The 19,290-nt window shown below is 35.3% G+C and overlaps 1 long non-coding RNA gene across 29 annotated transcripts in view; it reads left to right on the top strand.

Moving 5' to 3' along the window:
* The first annotated feature begins 1,211 nt into the window (after positions 1-1,211).
* The window catches only part of LOC102156547, a 146,320-nt gene continuing 128,241 nt past the window's right edge, over positions 1,212-19,290 (top strand). For 14 of the 29 annotated variants that reach the window (XR_005363193.1, XR_005363195.1, XR_005363194.1 and 11 more), the window contains exons 1-4: positions 1,212-1,343; positions 1,896-2,011; positions 4,388-4,517; positions 5,626-5,675. This is a non-coding gene — a long non-coding RNA (uncharacterized LOC102156547). Of the gene's footprint in view, positions 1,344-1,895; positions 2,012-4,387; positions 4,518-5,625; positions 5,676-8,742; positions 8,905-19,290 lie in introns of all 29 variants that reach the window. The other 15 variants (XR_005363189.1, XR_005363196.1, XR_005363192.1 and 12 more) reach the window with 7 other exon arrangements.

Genomic DNA, 19,290 nt, shown 5'->3' with positions numbered 1-19,290 from the left:
CAACATCCCCCAAAAGGGCTTGTGAGTACTCTACCCAGGCAACCAGGTACACCAAGATGATAAGGCTGGTCCTTGCTGTTATAAGTTCCCCTTCTTGCCCTCCCCTGGCTATGACCTAGTGGCATTCAGGTGTACCAATGAATTCTCTCATACCTTTGCTGGAAACCTCACCCTGACCCCTAAATAAAGGCACTTGCCCCCAGGTCCTCAACTCTCTCAGGTCCCTACTTGCTTGGCTGAACCCATTCCCTAGAAGTTCCTCCTGTATAACCCCCTGTCTCTCTCTCCTAGGGCCTAGAAGTATAATAAGTCTTTCAATTGGTGAATGTAAATAGCAAAGACGAAAATTGACACAACACCATAGATAAATCTGAAGTATACTAAGCGAGAGAAGCCAGAATCAAAAAAACTTATGCTCTACAATTTCATTTATAGGACATTCTAGACAAGGTAAAACTACACAGACAGAACATATCCCTGCTACTGGGAGCTGAGTTAGGAGGAAGTTTTGACTAAATTGGAGCAGCATGAGGAAATAATTTGGGGTAACAAGACTCCTGTATCTTGATGGTAGTTGTTAAGGACTCAGTCTATTTATTATAATTCGTAGAACTATACACCAAAAAGAATTAAGTTTATTGTGTGTTTAGTTTAAAAAATATAAATTTTAAAAAGTATTTTAAAGTTCAGATTTCCAGAGTTTTCTGTTGCTCTTAGAAATTGAGAAAAGTATGAAACTATTAGGATACCAACAATTGATTTCTATAAATATTTATGACCTAAGAGGACAAAAATATATTAAGACCCTTAAAAAGGTTTTTATATATTACATTTTAATAGCAAGTAGTCTTTTGTGTGTATGTGTGTGTGTGTTTCTACTGTGTGTGTGTTTCTATTGTTCTACCCTAACTTAACACCATTTGGTAAGATAAGTGGAAAATTCTAGACCTCCAAAACTCTTGTGTTCTTATCCAAAGACAATAACATAAAAAGGAACTACTGAGATATTATGATCTGTAAAAATATTTATGTTTGATCCCTGAAATGACAAAAATATAATTCTTATATATATATATATATATAGTCCCTGTCCACAGCTCCTGGTTCACAGCTCCCAAAACCATTGGAATTTCCTGTGATAAGAGCAGTTACTGAGGTGACCTTTGGACCCCACTCAAAGGCAGAAACCGGTTGCCAGGAGAACACACAATGGGTTTACAGGGTTGGAACTTTCAGCCCTAGCCCCACCCCTAGAGAGGAGAGATGTCTTGGACTTGATCCATCATGAGTGTGTATGGAAGCCTCCATAAAAAAACAAAAGGAGGGGGTTCAGAGGGTTCCAGGTCGGTGCTCAGAGAGGTGCTGGGAGAGTGGTATGCCTAGAAAGGGCATGGAAGCTCCATATCCTTTCCCCATATCTTGCCTCATGTATTCCTTCATCTGGCTGTTGATTCTTATCTTACTATGTCCTTTAATAATCTGGTAAAGCAAAGTGTTTCCCCCAATTCTGTGAGCTGTTCTAGCAAATTAATCAAATCTGAGGAAGAGAATGTTGGAACCTCCAGTTTGTAACCAGTTGGTCAAAAGCACATGTAACAACCTGTGGCTTGCAATTTCTGAGGCTGGAGGTAGAGGGAAGTCTTGTAGGACTGAGCACTTAGCCTGCAATCTAATGCTATCTCCTGATAGTGTCAGAATGTAGTTGAACTATCAGACCCCCAGCTGGTGTTTGAGAATTATTTTGTGTTGAGGAGGGAAACCCTACCCACATTCAGGCTGGAATTAGGAGGAAGAATTTATAGAAGTCCTACTTCATTTCTGAAAGTTCTTTCTGCTTATCCCCATTCATTCAAAAGAATTTCCCAACTGTTAACTTTCTCTTTTCTCCTAATTAGTAATGTTTTAGCAAAAGCACTAAAAAGAGGAATGATGAGTTCTAATTACTTTAGGAAAGAGTCCATTTTCTCTCTTCTACCCTCCTTGACATGAGAAGGACAAAGTAGACAAACAGGTATGTAGACTCCTTATACAAACAAAAACAAACTTATCTTAAGTCTTATTTTAAAGGTTAAAGGAAAACAACCAATGTTAATTTAAGGTATTAAGTTGTTTGCATTCAACTAAATAGGTTAGGTAAATAGTTGCAAAGTGTTTTTTGTTTTTTTTTTTAAGATTTTTAAAATTTATTTATTCATGAGAGACACAGAGAGAGAAAGAGAGGCAGAGACACAGGCAGAGGGAGAAGCAGGCTCCATGCAGGGAGCCTGACTTGGAAACTTGATCCCAGGTCTCCAGGATCAGGCCCTGGGCTGAAGGTGGTGCTAAACTGCTGAGCCACCCATGCTGCCCACTAAGTGTTTACTACAATAATTGTTTACTATTATGTATTATAATGATCTTATTTGAATAAAAGTATCTCTATTGAGATAGCAAAATTAGGATAATAAATTCAGTTGTGATTCTGGCTCTGATGTTTCCTGGGTCTCTGGTACTTTGATATTGATCTGAAGAGCCTTAAATGTGTTGAGTGAATGTAAATAAGAGAATCACTTGCACTACCTGGGAGTTGAAATAAAAAAGTGTGTTCTATCACATACAGATGAAAAGAAGTTAGCAAATATCTATTTGTTCATGCAGCAATAAGAATACTGTTATATGCAGAGCTTACAGTTTTTGACTTACTATAAAATTTCTCCATAATGGTAATAGTCCACATAATTCAACAGAAAATAGTCTATATGGTTGATATTTATTAAAAACTTTTTCCATCATTTGTATACAATGATAGTGGTTGATATATAAAATGAGGCTACTCGTACTCAGTAAAACCCTGACATATAGCTATAAATGGTGTCCAACAACAAAAACAAAAAAACCTTAAAAGATAGGCCTCCATCATCATCATCACAAAGTTAATGAAATGAGAGACTTATATAAATCCATCTGTTCTGGCTGCAGTTTGGTACCTCTGATAATTTTCTGTTACAATTTAAGTATTAAAGGGGCTTCAAAGATGGAAACAGGGATTCCAAGAATATGGTAGTTTAGGGACCAAGGGAGTAAAGAGTGAATTACAACCTGAGCCAAAAAGAATGGGCCCAGAGAATACTAGGAGATGAACATAGGACCTTAACTTTTTTGCTACTTTTGAGGAAGAGGATTGCTGAATGCCTGAAGTCTCCCCACAGGATTTTATCCTCCTGTCCATGTTTCCCCAACAACCTCCCCACTTCCCACAACCTCCACATAACTTTAGCCTACTGCCTTTGCTGAGATTAGGAGCTAGACAAAGGATTGGTGCCAACTGCCGCCAACTGTTGGTGATACTCAAATTCACATCATTACTGTTTTTCACATATTGCTCTAGTTGGAAGACTAAAAGAATGCAAGTTTTTGGAGACACAAATCTGATAATACATAATGCATAGAAGCTATTGTGGAGGTCTTAGACTTCCATGTAAGAATGCCAAATTTTAATCTAAGGAAAATCTACTGTGCTGTACTAAGCCCTAGAGAGTTCAAAATCTAGCAGAAGAAAAGATCCTCAAATAAGTACATATATATTTTATTGAATTACAATTGTGACAGTGCTAAAACAGGGTGTAATGCTTGGTTTTCATCCCCTGTCACAAAGTGGATCTTTCTCATGTACAGTCAATCTAAACCTATAAAGCACAAGCAAGGAGGAGAAAATCCTATGGCTTCAGATATTTTCCAACACCTGGCTTATAAAAGCATAAATGTCCCATGGGTTCAATAGTAGGTATTTGAACACTCCTTCAAGGCTTACTTTTATTTGAGAGCAGATTGCTGCTGTTGAGCGACTAGAGTAGGCATATGAAAACAAACTCTCTAGCTCTTATGGACTCCTTCTAAGCTTATTCTTGGAAATGCTTCTCTGCCCCATATAAAATAAAAATGCAGTCTTCTGTTCCAAATAACTTTAGAAATATTGTATTACTCCAATCCTGTTAAGTTTGCTATGATCTAGTTTGAGAGTTCATCTAACCCCTAGACTCAAAAGTAGAAAGACCTGCTCCTAAAAAAGAAAGAAAGAAAGAAAGAAAGAAAGAAAGAAAGAAAGAAAGAAAGAAAGAAAGAAAGAAAGAAAGAAAAAGAAAAAGAAAAAGTCTGACAGCTGGGACTTCATTCGAGTTTCTGAAAGTGTGCCTGAAGCACATGAGCCCTGATACATCGCAGAATATCAATACAGCCATTAAATCCAAGAGCTAAAAATTCCACATAGCAACACAGAAAAGGAATCTTCCTAGAGAATATAAGCTCCACAAATACAGGGCTTTGCTAAATTGCTCCCTGAGTTTTGCAAATAAGGCTCTCCGAACTCCAGAACTTTTTATCATCAGTGACTATCTGTCTTTTCCTTCAGGCATACCAACACACTGAGACAGTGTTACAGTCGACACATCTGTTCAACCAAGGCAAAAGCAGCAATTCAGAGACATACCTAACTAAAGGAAACTGCATTTTTATGTAATTACTCATGATTTTGTAATGGTGTAAGTTTTAATGATATCCATCTTATAGATTTATATTGCTACATGGGGTGTCATTTTGAATTATTGCTAGATTAATAAAACTGCAAGACCAGGTTTGAGTGGAAGGTTTATGAAAAGTGTTTATGACAGGATCAGTCAGGCTTCAGGCAGGATTAAACTTAAACCTTTTACGGTTTGGGATTGAATTGCTTAATGAACCAATCAGCATTTTATTTTCTGCCTTCAGCCATACATTTTTAAAAATGATTCTCAACCATTAATCATCAGTTTAGACTCCCACCAGTACTAAATGTAAACATGTGTGAATCCTAACCCCTCATGAAGGGAAAAAGATCTCAACCTTGTGTCTCAAAGGAAAAAGATCTGAGAAAAATATCAGCCTAACTCTTCGAACATGTTCATGAGATTAGAAGTATCATTTTCTCTATGACAAACTTTTAGGACCAAAAATTCAAGTTTGGTCATGAGAATGTTCATATCCACAAAGATAAAATTTGAGTTGTTGCTAATTGCTCTCTTTAAGACAGATCAAAAGCAATTAGCAGGATATTCCCTAACTGACACTTTTAGAAGTTCATTAACTCTTTCTGGCAACTGAAGTGTCCAAATGGTAGCATGGAAGAATATTTTTATTGCAAGTATTGGAGGACCTAACAAAAAAATAGTTCTTTTAAAAATAGCATATCAAGGAACTTATTAACCTCTAGAACCCAGAAGAGAGGGGGAGTAAGAATAGTTTTTAAAGATCTTTTAAAGAATAATACATGGGATATGAGAGAACTATAATATAACTTCTGATTGTCTGGATTTGAATAAACAATAGGATAAATAATGTTCTTTATTTTTTTAAATAATGTTCTTTAAAATGAGTCCTCTGCCTACAGTCACAACAAAATTGTCTTATGTGAAAATGTTTAGCCTATACCATGGTTGACCAAAGCACTCCTTAAATATTTTAAATGCAATATATAGGAAGTCCTAATTCTCAAAAATTAAAATTTTAGAAATACAAAAACAATATCTTGTAATCAATGGGATGTTCTATTTGTAGAGCATTTTGGTTTTATAAGTGACCTTACTATACCCTATCATTTTATCTTCACAAAAGGTGAAAGAATTGAATCTCAAGATCAAGTGACATCCAATGGCCCAAAGATAGTAAGTGGCAGAACTAAGATCTGAGTATATTATCTTTGGACTATAAAATCTAGGGGTGAGAGGGTATACTATACTCAATATCCCTTACTATAAAGGGCTTACAGATTTGTTACTGGAAAAGTTATGCTAAGCTTCAGTTGCTAAGTCAGTGAATATGCTCTATCTATGTGGATCTTTAGGTATTGCAATAATGCTGGTCTTGAGATTCAAAACAATAAAATTCAGATTCTATTACTACAATTTACTACTATGGGCAACTCATTTTGCCTTTCTAAAGTTCTGTTTCTGTAAATATAAGAAAGATCCATAAAATGTGCTATGAAACTAATGAGTAACTGTTAAAGATGCTAGAAAAGTGCTAGAAATATTAAACCTACATTATTTGTATCTAGTTCAATCCACCTCTTCAAAAGCATATAATACCACACTTTGTTTACAACTAGTACATAAATGCTTCCAGGCATGCCAGTTTCCACACAAAAGCACCTAAGCTATTTAATTCAGTGAAAAAAAAACTACATTTTGAAATATGGTGGAATTCAATTACCATTTTTCTTTTTAAATTATCAGTATAAATGTCAGTAACATACATTCTAGGAACAAAGAATTTTCTCACTCTTTAAAATATAGTAAGAGGATCCCTGGGTGGCGCAGCAGTTTGGCGCCTGCCTTTGGCCCAGGGCACGATCCTGGAGACCCAGGATCGAATCCCACATCGGGCTCCGGGTACATGGAGCCTGCTTCTCCCTCTGCCTGTGTCTCTGCCTCTCTCTCTCTGTGTGACTATCATAAATAAAAAAATAAAATAAAATAAAATAAAATAAAATAAAATAAAATAAAATAAAATAAAATAAAAAATAAATAAAAAATAAAATAAAATAAAATATAGTAAGAGATTGAAGAGAAAGTCTGGGACATTCAGAAACTTTAACAAGTTTCTCTATGGGGACATTTGTTAAAGCCCCCTCCTCCAAAAAGAAAACCAAACTATGAATTCAAGTTACAAAAACATGAGAACAAAACTTGAATTCAAGAATATTGAATTCAAGAAAGTGGAGGAACAAAAAAAAAAGTTGTAATATCCATAGTGGAAGAAAATATTTAAGGGTTTATGTTTTATCCAGGAATTGCTGAACCACAATCATTCTCTCATTTGAACCTCAAAGAATTCCTGTAGGAGTATGATTAAAGTATCTATTTCACAGATGATGTTTCCAGAGCTAAAATGTTTTGTTTACGGCACACAGCTCAGAAGGGCAGAGTTGATATCTAACCCATTTCTATCCACCATACACTAGAAGATGTGGTTTCCTTCCCTTGCTGTCCCCATCACTCTCCCTCCAGTCTTCTATTTTTTTCTCCTATCCCAGGTTCTTTTGGTATTCTGATTTTGCACACCATCCTTTTCTTCTGAAGAAATTGTCTTATTACTCTATTCTAGTACATATTCCCATTATATGCAAAATGTATATACCTAATATACCCTTATTATATGCTAATATGTGTACCCAGTATACACATATACATCTAATATATATATATATATTATATATATATATATATCTCCAGTATCATCAACATTTTTCATACTTCTTTGCTTCATAAAAGATGAGCAGAGTGATAAATAAAAACAAGATCATCCTTGCCTCTAAATGAATATTTTCATTCCACTATGATTTGAGGGAAGAATATATAGTGACTCAACTACTCAATTCATTAAAGAATGACAAGTCCCATTCATTAAGCTATACTGTAAGCCAGAAACAGGTCCAATCCACTTGCAGGGAAAATTCACAGATACCTATTACCCACACTTGCATTCAGTTCCTCTTCCTTACCTGAAGACCTTTGACTCTGCTTGAAGCCTCTCCTCAACATCTAGACCTTATTTTAAATGCTACAACCTCAGAAAGGTCTTCCCTGACCTTGGCATTTAAAGAATTTCCCCAATTGTTTTCAACCAGAACAATGTTTATTCTCATTGTAACCTTTCAGTTTGTGATTGCTTCAAATATTTACCTCTTACACTTATTATTGCCCTATAAGAAGATAAGGACCAAATTTTTCAAAATGTTGTACAACTGACCTCTATCTATGTCCAAAATAGTTCCAACACTCCATATTGAACATCTTTTCTATTCATCATTTTCTCCCCTCTCCTCTTTCCCTCTACTCCCTGGTTACAACCAATCTGCATTCTATCTCTATGGATCTATACATTCTAGATATTTTATTTAATAGAATCATACAATATGTGACTTTTCTTATCTAGCTACTTTCACTTAACATTATGTGTTGGAAGTTCATCAACATTGTAGCACACTTCAGCACTTTCTTCATTTTATGGTTAAATATTCCAATATATGTATGTACCACATGTTTACCCATTCAACCATTGAGGGACATTTGTGTCATTTGACTATCATGAAGGGTTATTTTTAAGTATGTTAGAGTCACATATTGAAGTATTTCCAGATTTAGTGATAGGATATCTGGATTTTGCTTTAAAACACCTCAGCCAAAAAATAAATAAGATATAAGATGGATATAAGATTGGAAATGAGTACAGAGGGGTTAATTATACAATTCTTTCTATTTTTATATGGGATTAAACAACTCCATAATTAAAAGTTTTTTAAAGATTTAAAAATAGGGCAGCCCCAGTGGCTCAGCGGTTTAGCACCGCCTTCAGCCCAGGGTGTGATCCTGGAGACCCAATCGAGTTCCGAGTTCCTCGTCGGGTTCCCTGCATGGAGCCTGCTGCTTCTCCCTTTGCCTGTGTCTCTACCTCTCTCTCTCTCTCTCCCTGTCTCTCACGAATAAATAAATAAAATCTAAAAAAAAAAAAAAAAAACTATAAAAAAGATTGAAAATAGAATATCTGAAGTACTCATTTTTATGATTTATATTCTAGTATGCCTCTCATCCTCATTCCCTTCAAAAAATGTCATATGCAGAATGAATGCCACAGCTGGCTAGTGAAAGACAATAGTTTAGAAAGTTTATAAAATACTGACTAGAGTCTGTTGGAGAATAGAATTAAGAGCTAATTTTCCTCTCCACCCAGAAAATCTCTCCAGAAAAGTAGAAGAGAAAGAAAAATTTTTGTTGGGATATAACAACGAGGAGCAGGCAAGAAATAGCATACTTTCAAAACAGTCACTTGATTTCAAACCTCTCTGCACTAACTCATCACTCCATGAACCCTCTCATCAAACTACAACAGAATGTAAGACACTGAATTAAAATAGCTCCTTTCCACATCAGCTTCATAAGGAATGTCTAATATTCAAACCAACAAAGGTTTTACTTTTAGAAGATTTACTCCATGTTTCCATAATGCTTACAGGAATAAAGGCTGCCCAAATATAGGAAATCAGCTACTGGGGCCCAGAAATTAAGCACCAGAAGTTAATTCCAGAGAAATCTTTGAACAGCACACACTATAGAAAGTTCCAGTTCTTCAAATTCTTAGTGCTAAGAAAACAGCAGAGAAAACTTCATAACATTGGATTTGGCAATGATTAATCTTGAGTGCAACACCCAAAAGCACAAGAAACAAAATAGATAAATTAGACTTTATCAAAATTAATTTTTTGTGCTTCAAATGGACACTATCAAGGGAGTGGAAAGGCAACCACTCCTTTGATTAACACATGAAAAGATGCTTAACATTGCTAATCATTAGGGCACTGAAAAATCAAATCAAATAACATACATTAAAATGGCTATTGTCAAAAAAGAAAACAAGTGTTGGTGAGAATGTAGAGAAATTAGAACCCTCTGCTTTGTTGGTGGGAACATAAAACAGTAAAGCCACTGTGAAAAATAGTACTGAGGTTCCTCAAAAAGTAAACAAACAAACCTAGAATTACCATATAATCCATCAATTTCATTCTGGGAATATATCTTAAAGAATTAAAGTAAGGTCTCAGACGTATTTGTATACTAGTGTTCATAGAAACATTATTCACAAAAACCAAGAAGTGGAAACAACCCCATGTCCATCAACAGATGGATAAAGAAAACATGATATATACATACAATGGAATATTATTTGGTCTTAAAAATGAAGTTGACATCTGCTAAAACATGAACCTTGAAGATGCTATGCTAAGTAAAACAGCTAGATACAAAAGGACAAATATTGTAGGATACTACTTTACGAGGTTATAGAAGAGTCAAAATCATAGAGACAAAGTAGAATAGTGGTTACCAGAGGCTGGAAAGAGAGGGAAATGGGGAGTTACTGTTTAATGGGTACAGACTTGGGATGCCTGGGTGGCTCAGTGGTGGAGTGTCTGCCTTCAGCTCAGGTTGTGATCCTGGGGTCCTGGGATAGAGTTCTGCATCAAGCTCCCCATAGGGAGCCTGCATCTCCCTCTGCCTAGGTCTCTGCCTCTCTCTCATGAATAAATAACTAAAATCTTGTTTAAAAATGGATACAGAGTTTTAGTTTAGGATGACAAAAGTGTTCTAGAGATAAATAGTTGTGATGGCTGCACAATGTGAACGTACTGAATCTGATAAGAGGTTAATATCCAAAATATATTAAAAACTCCTACAACTTAACAAAAAAGTCTAATTAAAGAAGTAGACAGAGGATCTGAATAGACATTTTTCCAAAGACATACACAGATAGACAATAGGTACATGAAAAGATGTTCAACATCACTAATCAGGAAAATGCAAATCAAAACTACAGTGAGATATCACCTTACACCTATTATGATAGCTATTATCAAAAAGACAAGAACTAATGTGTTGGCAAGGATGTTGAGAAAGGGGGAAATGCTCATGCACTGTTGGTTGGAATGTAAATTGGTACAGTCACAGTAGAAAACCATATGGAAGTTTCTCAAAAAAGAAAAACTAGAACAACTAATTGATCCAGCAATTCTACTGCTCAGGTTTTAGCTGAAGAAAATAAAACTGCTAAAAAGAAAAGATATATGAAAAGATATATTCACCCCTATGTTCACTGCAGCATTATTCACAACAGCCAAGATGTGCAATCTAAGTGTCCACTGATGAAGATGTCACACACACACACACACACACACACACACACACACACACATTAGCCATTAAAAAATAAAAAATAAAAACTTCACCATTCCTAACAACATGGATGGATCTTGAGGATATTATGCTAAATGAAATAAGTCAGAGAAAGGCTAATACTATAGGGTCTTCACTTATGTCAAATATAACAAGACCAAAACTCATAGATACAGAAAACAGAATATTGTTTGCCAGGGGTTAAGGGAGTTTTTTTTTTTTGGGGGGGGGGGGTTGATGAAATGAGTGAGGAGGAATCGAGAGGTACAAACTTCCAGTTATAAAATAAGTCATAGGGATATAATGTACAGCATGGTGACTACAATCAGTATTGTATTGCATACTTCAAAGTTGCTAAGAGTAAATCATAAAAGCTCTCATTGAAAGAAAAAATTTTTGTAACTACATATGATAAAAGATAATAATTAGACTTATTGTGGTAATAATCATTTCCCAATGTATACAAATGTCAAATCATCATGTTACAACATTAATTTCAGGTGTACATGTCAATTATACTTCAATAAAACTGGTTAAAATGGTAAATATCATATTTTGCCACATTAAATTTTTTTAAGTTATTAGCACTAGATCTTAGTAGCCCACATTAGATACCCAAATTTCATTCCCATTCATGCTCAGGGCCAACAAAAGCGGTAGCAAGCTAACCTCTTAGATTCATGTGGCTTAAATACAGGCTCTTAATGATTACTGGACACCACTCAGTCTTATATTGGCTCTGGATTAGGTTATTAGGTTAGTTTTTGCTCTGGCTTTACATTTCAGAGGCCCAATCTATCACTTCACCCTGGGTAGATGAACAAACAAGGAATGAGAATTCTAAAAGTATACCATCTCTGTTGGGTAAAGATGAAATCATTGTAAATTCAACAGTTCAAAAAATGTAATCAAAGAGGACAATTCTTAGACCTCAAAAGCACTATCTCTCTGGAGGCATGTCAACTAAGAAATCAAGGAAAACTAGTAAGATATAAAAATGGACTTCATTCCTACTATCATAGCAGGAACTACAGTATCATGAAAAAGGAAAGGTTAAGAAAGAGGTGGGTTGATAAAACTAGAGGAAGAAAGATTCTTAGAATAAAGGAAAGGTGTGCCTTGGTGGCTCAGTCAGTTAAGTGTCTGCTTATGGCTTAGGTCATGATCCAGGGTTCTGGGATCAAGCCCTGCATTGGACTCCCTGCTTAGCTGGGAGCCTCCTTCTTCCCTCCCTCTGCCTCTTTCTTCTGCATGTGTTCACTCTCTTTCAAATAAATAAATAAATAAATTAATTAATTAATTAATTTAAAAAATCTATCTTGAAAATAGAATAAAGGAGTCTAGACACATGCTAAAGGAAAAGTAATATAGACCAGAATAAGCAGATGTAAAACATAAAAAAAAGATCCACCAGCCCATCTTGAGAGAGGCTATCAGTTGTTTCCAGATCAGAGATGGTATGTATCTAGGGCCCAAAGACATTTATCAAAGGGTGAGAAGTAGAAGGTCAGCAAACAGATTAGTCACATAAGGCTCCAAGTTTCTGAGAGCTACAAGAATAAATTACATAAAATATAAACTAATTTAAAAGAAGAACACTGAAAGGATCAGTATACAATTTAAGAACCACAAGATATGTTTTCAGATAACAGGAGCTTCTTGGAGAATGTACATGAGCTCAGGAATTTAGAAGTCTAAATTCTATTTGGACAGCCAAATAGAATAAAAGATTAAGTTAAAGTATGACTTAGATGTTGATCTGATGGGAGACCATCTTTTGATGTGATTGTCCAACTCAGGATAGTGAGGTTTGTTCCAATAATAGATGCTTTTGGCCAACACACAACCCTTTAATTTCATCTTTTACTATGAGAGACCCCAGAAATAAAATCTAATGTTTTTAAAAGACAGAGGAAGATGGCAACAAAAGAAGAGGACCTGGCTTTTCCAACACACACAAAAAAAGGCGGAGACTAAGAAAAAATGCCAACATGGAAGAATTCATCCCAAATGAAAAAATAAGATAATGTCATGGTCATGCTCAGAGATCTAAGCAAAATAGATATAAGTAATACTCCTGATAGAGAATTTAAAGGAACAATCATAAAGATACTCACTGGGCTTGAGAAAAGAATAGAAAACATCAGTGAGACCCTTATCACCAGAGGAAAAAGTTAAAGAATCCATCAGAGATGAAGATGTAATAAATAAGATTGGAAACAGGCTTGATGCAATGAGCAGCAGGCTGGAAGAAGCAGAGGAATGACTTAGTGACCAGAAGATAAAATAACATAAAATAATGAAGCTAAACAAAAGAGAGAAAGAATTCCCCAACACAAGAATTGACTTTGGGAACTCAGTGACTCCATCAAACATAATAACATCCGTATTACAGAAGTCCTAGAAGAAGAGAGAGAAAAGGGGGAAGAAAATTTATTTCAAAAAGTAATAGCTGAAAATTTCCCTAATCTGGGAAAGAAGACAGACATCCAGATCCAGGAGGCATAGGGAACTCCCATCAAAATCAACAAAAACAGCCCAACATCAAGACATCCTAAATTTACAAAGCATAGTGATAAAGAAAAATCTTCAAAGTGGCAAGACGAAAGTCCTTAACTTATAAGGGAAAACTCATAAGAATAGCTGGAGATTTCTCAACAGAATCTTGTTAAGCCAGAAAAAAAGTGGCATGATATATTCAATGTGCTGAATGGGAAAAATCTGCAACCAAGAATACTCCATCCAGCAAGGCTATCATTCAGAATAGGAAGAGATAGAGTTTTCCAGATAAAAACTAAAGGAGTTCATGTCCACTAAACCAGACCTGAAAGAAATATTTAAGAGGACTCATTGAGCACTAAGGTGAGACCAAAAGTGACAAAGACAACAAAGAATCAGAGAAAATCTCCAGAAATAAAACATTGCCATAAAAATGGCAATAAATATATATATCAATAAGTACTTTGAATGTAAATGGACTAAGCATTCTAATCAAAACACTTAGGGTATCAGAATGGATTAAAAAACAAGGCCCATCTAAATGCTGCCTACAAGAGAATCATTTTAGATCTAAAGACAGCAGTAGATTGAAAGTGAAAGGATAAAGGAACATTTATTATGTAAATGGATGTCAAAAGAAAGCCAGAGTATCAATACTTAGACAAACTAGATTTTAAAGCAAAGACTGTAACAAGAACCAAAGAAAGGTGCTACATAATAATAAAGAGGGCAATCCAAAAAGAAGGTATAAATATTGGAAATATTTACAATTAAAATATTACAATTACAACACGAAAGCACCCAAATGTATAAAACAATAACAAAGGAACTAATTGATAATAATACAAGAATAGTAGGGGCTTAACACCCTGTTTACATAAATGGACAGATCATCTACACAGAAAGTAAACAAGGAAATAAGGACTTTGAATGACACACTGGACTAAATGGACTTAACAGATATATTCAGAGCACTCCATCCTAAAACAGCAAAACACACATTCCTTCAAGTGCACATGGAATATTCTCCAGAATAGATCATATATTAGGCCACAAAATAAGTCTTAACAACTACAAAAAGACTGAAGTCCTACCATGTACCTTTTTTGACCACAACGCTATGAAACTAGAAGTCAGCCATAAGAAAAAATCTGGAAAGACCACAAATATATGGATGTTAAATAACATGCTACTAAACAATGAATTAGTCAACCAGGAAATCAAGGAAGAAATGAAAAAAGTACATGGAGACAAATGAAAATGGAATTGTTTGCAACCTTTGAGATGCAGCAAAAGTGATCCTAACAGGCAATACATACCATACAGGCTTACCTCAAGAAGCAAGAAAAGTATCAAATGGTCTAACCTCACACCTAAAGGAGCTAGAAAAACAACAAGCAAAGCCAAAAACCAGCAGAAAGAAGAAAACAATAAAGATTAAATTTAAAGCAGAAATAAATGATACAGAAACAAACAGAACAGATTACCAGGACCTGGTTCTTTGAAAAAATTATTGATAAATATATACCCAGACTTATAAAAAAGAAAAAAAAAGGACCTAAATAAACAAAATCACAGGGGTGCCTGGGTAGGTTTTGTTGGTTGAGCATCTGACTCTGTTTTGGCTCAGGTCGTGATCTCATGGATTGTGAGATCACATTCTCTCACTCTCAAATAAGTAAATCTCTAAAAAAAATAAAAATCACAAATGAGAGAGGAGAAATAGCAACCAATACTACAGAAATTCAAACATTGAGAGTATTATGAAAAACTATATGCCAACATATTAGACAATCTGGAAGAAGTGGATAAATTCCTACAAACAATACAAACTACCAAAACTGAAACACGTAGAAATAGAAAACTTAAACAGGCCAAATTACCAGCAAAGAAATTGAATCAGTAATCAAAAGTCTCCCAAAAATCTAGGACAGACAGGTTCACACATAAATTCTATCAAATATTTAAAGAGGTTAAATACCTATTCTTCTCAAACTATTCAAAAAAAAAAAAACAGAAAAGGAAGGGAAATTTCCAAAATTTAAAATTAGCAATAAAGTTTCAAATAGGAGATGAGAAGTGACAAAAACAGACCCCTCTGGCCCCATAGCCACACCACACACCAAATGTAAAAGCCAGTTAGAAATAATTCCCTGGATGGATATTGTTTTCCCTCATTTGAGTTTAAGTTCATAGATCCTGGATTCTTAAAAACTGGAACTGACACCTAATGCAGGGAAAAAAAAAAATTTCTCCCTGCCTACCTTCTATTCCTTATATTCCAAGTGAGTTTAGTAGTAAAATAGGTTGAACTATGTGAGAAGCTAGCTAGAATTTTTGAAGCTAGGTATTTTGTTTTCTGTGTATTTTGTTTTTTTATTTTATGGGAGAAGAAGAGCACCATCATATAAGTGGGTAGCTTCTGACTCATCCCTATCATGAACTAGGGCCCCAAAATCCCTATGCATGGGTTAAGGAATAGTGGATAAATTATGGGCAAAAGGGCATACTAACATAAGCCAAGAAACAATAGAAGAAAGAAGGTGTGGGCCTCTGAACCTCCTATCATCACATATTGAGACATGTTGGCATCTGGGCCCAGGTTCTACATCCCAGTGAAGGGACTGCTCTTTCCTTGCCCAGAAATTCTTGTCAATGGAACACAGAGGCTGCTTGGTACCAAGCAGTCTGAATTTGTAGGGCCAGCTACATACAGGAGTTCACTGGGAATACCTACTACTTGGCAGATAGAGTCCCTGGGCCCTATATCAATCTCACCTGTCAGAGAAGAAACAATATAGTTTCATGGGAAGCAAAGTTGGGTGTAAGCTTTCTTATGAGAAGAAGAGGGCCCAGTCCCAGATAACTAGTGTTTCCAAGCAATTCTGCTCATTGAGCCACATAGATGAGGTAATCTTGTGATTCCACTGAATCTCTGATCTCTTTAGAAGTGACACATGAGACAGAATGATTCCTCTTCTGAGGCTCTGAAAAAGCTACACCAAATCAAGATGGTTTGGTGTATAGCTGCTAAGATACCCCTTCTCATCTTCCCATGCAAACCCCTCAGCTAGGACTGATCAACTAAGAAATTGGAAAGCATCAATCTTTAATTTCTTTGGAATTCTAATCCACATCAGCAAGAAAAGTTGACTTTCCATTTTAAATTTAGCTTTCTCATACTTCAATTTGCAATTTTGCTGGCATATTATAGAATAACTCCCTTGTCCATTTCTTTCTAAATGTCTGAGCAAGCCTTAGACAGTGCTAGCACTTAGCCATTGATTAAAACATTTTGATTAAAATTATTTTCATGTGCATTAGAGAATCCAAATTTTTTTTTAGAATTAACTGAAAAAATTATAGTCAGTTGTCCCACTTTTTAAACTCAAAGGAGAATTTTGAACACTAATGGCTAAATACAGACATAAGCTCTGTATTTATGAGATCTTCAGCCCCCATTACAGTAAGAGACTTGCTAGTTAGATCCTAACCAGAAATAGTTCATCATGTGCCAATTAGGCTGGAAAGATAGTAGTGTAGGCTAGAAGAGAAAGAAAGATTAGTAAAATATTTTGGCTGCCAGAATGCAGCTAGATTTCTCTAGCATCAAAATGTTCATGATTTCTAAATCGGCACTAGATAAAAATAAATTATCTATGAATTGTCTAATAGTCCTGACTGAATTTCAAAGTCAAATATAAGATTATCCACAATTTCCCTTTCCTTATTTAAAATATGTAACACTCCTTAAAAATACATCTGATTAAATCATGTAAGAAACACACGTAAACACACCAAATGTGTTTGTGTGTGTATGTGCCTACGTTAATTAGAAGATTAGAGATACCAATGTTTTCACAAATATGGGGGGGAAATAAGAACTGTGCTATAACCATAAAAATGTGTTAGGTTAAAAAAATATTAATCCTTTTAAAAAATATACAAGGTTTATACTTAGCTATGATTATTCACATTTAAGTATTCATTTTAAGTTCAGTGTGATTATTGTAATAAATACATTTTATTTCTTGCAGTTTAACTAGAAAAATTAAGACTAAGGTCTTATAAAATTAAATTGATAGAATACTACATTCTCATTACTAGGAAATGCCAGTACTCTGTTAGACTTTCTTATAAAAAGAAAAAGTATTTGTTTTTCATTTTTAAGTAACAATATGAAGAACAAAGAGATAATCTAACACATTTTCACTAAGAAGTTTTGGTAAAAGCCTCAAATTGTCAGAGACTATTACCACAAATGGGGCCTGGCATTTCAAAGAAAGAAAGGATTTAATTTGATTTCGAAAGATAAATTGAAATAGAAACCATGGAGATGGAAATCTTGTAATCTTACTGAAACAGAGGAAGGTTCTTCATAGTAATTATTTTCATTTTTAATGTACTGCATTTTGAAAAGAAAGCATTATCTGTATACCTAACAAGTGAGAGAAGGGGAATCAGCATGCAGGTTTGAAAAATGTTGCAGAAGTTCACTTAAGCTATTTCGAAAACTGGAAGATATGTTTTCTTTGAGGTCCCTAAAAATGTAATTCTAAAGAGTAGGTTTAAATTAAAAATGCCAGGTTTATAACAGACCTAATTCCTCCAAAATTTTCTTCCTTTCTCCTTTAGTGACACTTGTGGGACATTTTTCTTTAAGACCAACCAACTCCACTGGGATGCTACAATCACAGTCAAAAGCCAGGGGCAGCCTGGGTGGCTGAGCAGTTTAGTGCAGCATTCAGTCCAGGGCCTGATCCTGGAGACCCAGGATAGAGTCCCATGTCCGGCTCCCTGCATGGAGCCTGCTTCTCCCTCTGCCTATGTCTCTGCCTCTCTATCTCTTCTCATGAATAAACAAATAAAATCTTAAAAAAAAAAAAAAAAAAAAAAAAAGCCAGGGTTACGCTCTGGTGTGACTGCTCCTCTAACTTGAAGGTGAGGCACATTAAGTGAAACTTTCCCCCAAACCTTCAGCAAGTCCATTTTGGAAGAGGTCTAGAGAGAAAAATCAAAGAAATCATTGTCCAAAAGAAACATGAGGAGGAAAATACAAATAGGGTATTAGTTTGGGAAAAGGATAAATTCATTTGTGAGTCTAACATCAAAAGATTAAAAAATGAATTCATTACTTTCAGATTCCCAAAATACCAACTTTTGAGATGCACCTAAAAGGGAGCCAACCACCACTCTTATGCCCTAAGCACAGGAAAGCAATTGGAGTTGAAAAATTGTAGTCATTACTTTTCAACTGTTTTAAAATAATACAACTGTCTTTAGACATTAAATATTCAAGTCACCATCTTTAAATTTTTCCTTCTTCTACCCACTTGAAAATTATGATGTAGCTAGAAACAGATAGAACATCCCAATATTAATAAGAGACAATGAGCAAGTCATTTAAAAGGGAAAGGACGTGGTTATATCAAAGTCATACCCTGTGCTATACTCTATCATGTCTTAAAATTAGAGAACCAAATAATATCTAGATTTCATAGTGGTTAGTGAGTTTGAAACGGTTAAACAGTAAGACATAACAAGTACAACAGCATCCAGGAGATGACACAGGCACATGAGCGAGGAACACAGTCACAGAAGAGGCATGTAGAAGCATACAAGAGAGGAAAGGATAAATAGTAAGGATACCAAGAAGTTGATGAGCATAACATCAAGACAAATAGGGAACATCCCATAGCACCATAGAGTATGATCCATATTCTATGTCCACAGTGTAAAAGATGAAGTAGGGAGCAGGCTTTAATAGCTACAATTTGATGAATGAATGCCTACTGCATGCCAGACATTATCCTAAGCATTTTATATACATTTCATTTGATCCTCAAAACTACTCTGCAACCCAGACATTAGTAGCTCATTTTATAAAGAGACTGAAATTTGAACTTCTTAAGGAATTTCTATCAAATAGTGCTAGCACCAGGGCACCTGGGTGGCTCAGTGGTTGAGCATCTGCTTTTGGCTCAAGTGGTGATCCCAGGGTCCTGGGATTGAGTCTTGTATCAGGCTCCCCACAAGGAGCCTGCTTCTCCCTCTG

This window comes from Canis lupus, chromosome 8, assembly GCF_011100685.1.
Source record: "Canis lupus familiaris isolate Mischka breed German Shepherd chromosome 8, alternate assembly UU_Cfam_GSD_1.0, whole genome shotgun sequence".
In the NCBI taxonomy this organism is placed as follows: domain Eukaryota; kingdom Metazoa; phylum Chordata; class Mammalia; order Carnivora; family Canidae; genus Canis; species Canis lupus.
This window is presented reverse-complemented; position numbering and strand designations above follow the sequence as displayed.